This window comes from Lycorma delicatula, chromosome 7 (assembly GCF_047948215.1).
Source record: "Lycorma delicatula isolate Av1 chromosome 7, ASM4794821v1, whole genome shotgun sequence".
Lineage (NCBI taxonomy): Eukaryota > Metazoa > Arthropoda > Insecta > Hemiptera > Fulgoridae > Lycorma > Lycorma delicatula.
This window is the reverse complement of record NC_134461.1, coordinates 35,876,534-35,880,773: the sequence shown is the minus strand read 5'-3', so window position 1 is coordinate 35,880,773 and position 4,240 is coordinate 35,876,534.

Below are 4,240 nucleotides of genomic sequence, written 5' to 3'. Positions count from 1 at the left end.
TACCTTACTTGCGATTATTAATACCCGATTGGATATATAATCGAATATATGTCAGTTGTTAACTGCAAAAGATACAAATTAATTCGACTTATCGAACATCAGTTTTGTGTTTTCGGTTACTGTTGCAACATTCAAACTTAGTTTTAATTTTTTTTATAACAAAAATATTCGTATTTCTGTAGTTCAAGATGTACGGTAAATTTTTTTAAATAACTGATATTCTTATCATTATATTTTAATCGACTAAATTACTTCTCCTTTTATTCTTCGAATTTAATATCAAGTATAATTAAATTTTGTCTAAATCAAAGTTTTTTCGTCACAAATCGTGTATTTACATTGGTTCCGATAAAGAACCACAAGTAAATCGCATTAAAAAGGCACTTTACGAGGTATTTCCAGCCCAATAAATCGTACATAGATAAATAAATACACACGCACACACACATATATTAGCTGCTCAGCCCGGTTCGCCGGACTTCACAGTCAAGCAAAGATTCAGTCTGCTCTTTGAGTGTAAAAGGAGATTCAGTTTTTGAAAACTGATTTATTTATCGTAATCGTGTAAAAATATAACTGTTTTCCACAAAATCCATGAGGTACAGCCAAACGTGCGTTTTTTTATAGTCTTGAAAATTTTTTCAAGACACGATTAATTTCTGCGTATTACGAAAAATTACTGCAATTAAAAGATTTTTACTATTTGTTTTTTCCGGTACTTTAATTATTTTTCATATCGATTTCTTATTTCTATTTCATAATTTTAACGTTAGCCCTTGTGCTACTATCAAATACGCTGTTTGAATTTTTAAAATTGGTCGTACTGTTCCGGAGATATAAGTAAAAATAACGGATAATTAATCGAATGATCCAGCGTACATCTTTTTTATACAAACTTTAGCACTCAACATGGTAAAAATAAGCTCTTTGAATTTTTAAAATTGATCATAGGGTAAAACTTTTTAAATAACTGATATTCTAAAACGCACTTTACAGTATCTTCGTTAGTACGTGTCTCGTGGTGGTCATGAGACCGGTAAAGTATGGTCAGTCCCGTGTTTTTTTTATTGAAAATAGATCGATTAAGGTTACTTGGTCAATTGCTTTTTTTTCTATAGGGATTCCATTGGTTCTTTACAAAAAAGATTATTCATTAGCAAGTATGACTATATTTGCATGGAAATCTATCGACAATTCTATCTTCAACTCTATGCAAAAAATTAAATCAAAACACATTCTTTCAAGCTTAAATTTTCGTTCAATCATTTTCTTACTACATGAAGTTTCTTTTATATTTCAATATAAGATATTATTTTCTACATATAACTCTATGCCTAAACATATTTATGTTGAACTAATGTTTTTTTGCAAACCATTTATATATTAGATATCAACAAAATTTAATATTTTTACATAGTATTCTTAATAGTTTCATATCTTATTGAATTTATCTTGTAGAATTCGTTGTAGTATAAAAATAATATATATCGTATTAAAATGGGATCCCCATAGAAAAAAAAGAATTGCCCAAGTAACCCACTTGGTTAATAGATTTATTTTCAATCGAAAACACGAGATTTCGACCATATTTGATCGGTCTTATTTATTATTTAACAAGAATACACCTGATCATTTTTCGGTGGTTTACACCTGACCACATTCCGGTGCCTACTTTTTGGTTATATTTATTTTATGAAGAAAAACAATCGCAAAAATAAAAAAATATATATTAATATATTATTAATATATATATATATATATATATATATATATATATGAGAAACACTCATGGTGGAATGGTGGAAAGAAACACGCGAGGAAGTTGTTGAATATGGGAAAAGTACCATTCCAACTCGATCCCGGCAAACACCCAAAATTGGTTAATAGCCCGAAAATAAATCTCAAAATTAATTTGAAAAACGAAAAGAGACTACGAAAAAAATTAATCTAAAGAAATTGAAGAAAACTTCATAAAAACAATACACCCCACTTTTATCAAACATTTAGCCCCGTTTGCACAGACTTTAAAGATGAGAAAGGACGGTTAATACTAAACAAACCAGAGAACCTAAGAAGATTAGCAAAATACTTCAAAGAACTACTGAACTGCCCAAACCCGAAAGAAAACTTTAATTCCCAAAATCAAAACACCCCAGAATCTAAATCTCCAATCAAAGAAGCAAAACAAAACGTGATTAAATTTCTCAAAAACAACAAAGCAAGCATAGAAAACTGAACAGTTGCAGAGATGCTTAAATTCACGAAACACGAACTAAGCAAAAAACTTCCTAAAAACACCTTCAAAGAAATTTGTGTAACCAAAAAAATTCCCAAAGAATGGAAAAATGCCTTAATCCATCCACTTCATAAAAAAAGGCGCAAAAACCGATATAAACAATTACAGGGGAATCTCCCCCTATAAAATACTATCTAAAACTCTACTTGACAGCATAAACCCACAGTGGAGAAAGAACTTGGAAAATACCAAGGTGACTTCAGACCAGGTCGAAGCTGCGCAGAGCAAATTTTAACTTAAACAAATTCTACAATATCACAAAATAAGAAACTCCAAAACAATAACTATTTTCGTCGACTTTAAAAATACATACTACTCCATACATCATGAATCCCTCTTTAAAACTCTTGATGAATTCAAAATAGATGCGAAAACAATAAGCATAATCCAACAAACTCTAACGAACACAAAATCCAAAGTTAAGTTCTTGGGCGAACTTTCCGACCCTTTTGAAATCAAAATAGGAGTGAGACAGGGTGATGGACTGTTCCCAATCTTGTTCAATTGCGCATTGGAAATAGTGAACAGAGAATGGACCAAAGAACTTGAGAAACTAAACATTGCAAACACCCTATTTCTGAGAAACAAAGGACCTAAAATAAACACACTACGGCTAGCATTTACAGATGATATTGCCATCTTTGCTAAAAACAATCAAAAAGCGCAAATAAAGCAGGATTACAGATCTCTTTCGAAAAAATGCAATGGTTCACAAACGATAAAGCTATAAAAATCCAAAGAGTCCAAAATTTAAATACCTCGATGAAATCATAACCCCTAATGTTTTAGAAAAAGGAGCAACAAGAGAAAGAGTCAAGAAAATGAATCTCGCCTTTAAGTTAAAAAGAAACATATACAACAAAAAATCACTATCTTATAACACTAAATTAAAGTAATACTATTCTTTCATTTTACCGGAAGCCCTATATGCAGCCGAATGCTTCCAAACATTTTCAAATAAAGTTATTTTCAGAGGAAAAAAAGGATCCTAAGAAAACATTTATGTCACAAACTTTAAAAACGGAATCCACAAACTCAAAAGCGAAATTTACAGAAACAGATAAAATCTACAGCACAATACGAAAAAGGTTACAATTTTACAGCCAGTACTACAGAATGGATCCACAGACTCACAAAACACATCTTTGATAGATTTAATGCAGCAAAAAATAAACTCACATGGTTCTCGGAAGTCGATAAAGACATTAAAAAATTAAACATAAACGAAAACACCGTACAATATCGAGATCAGTTTAAAAACGCTAGACTCATGTTCTGTCCTCGGGTCTCTTTTAGCATTGCCACTTCCTCCTGAGTCGCCTCTTTGTATTAAAAAAGTTCATCACCTTCCTTGGGTGTCCATGCCTTTCTCCCCTCAGGTGCGGATCTAGGCTCCTTCTAGCATGACCGAAGTCATCAGAACATTTCTGTTTAACAAGCTAAATTAGCTCCTCTTCAATCCAGTTCCGATATGAGTTCCTGTTCATCCAGTTGTTGTGAAGGATAGGTGATATCCTCTTTCATATCACCGCCATACTTGAGGTGAGTAGAAGAGTAGTCCGAAGTTGAATTGTAATAATTCCAGACTGAGATGTATAGAAACGATATGCATAAAATGATAGAAGTCTGGTACTGTAGTTGAGTCTGAGGCCGCTATGTAAGTTGTAACTCTGTACACATTGAGATGTAGATTGAAAAAATATTTAACCTTTTCCCTTGAGTGGTTGCAAACCGGGAGTCCCATTTAGAATGTTTTGCATTCCTGTCTGCTAGGCCGCAGTTAGTACATGACTTCAACAGAGGTTGCTAGTCTGAGCTGTGCTGAATCCAAGAAGTTGGTGATGGCTCAAGGAACTTTTACCTAACACCACAGAACCCCATGTGCCTGCTACCATCCTGGTGATTTGTCATATATACAGAGAAACCAGTGCATTTCTGTTATAA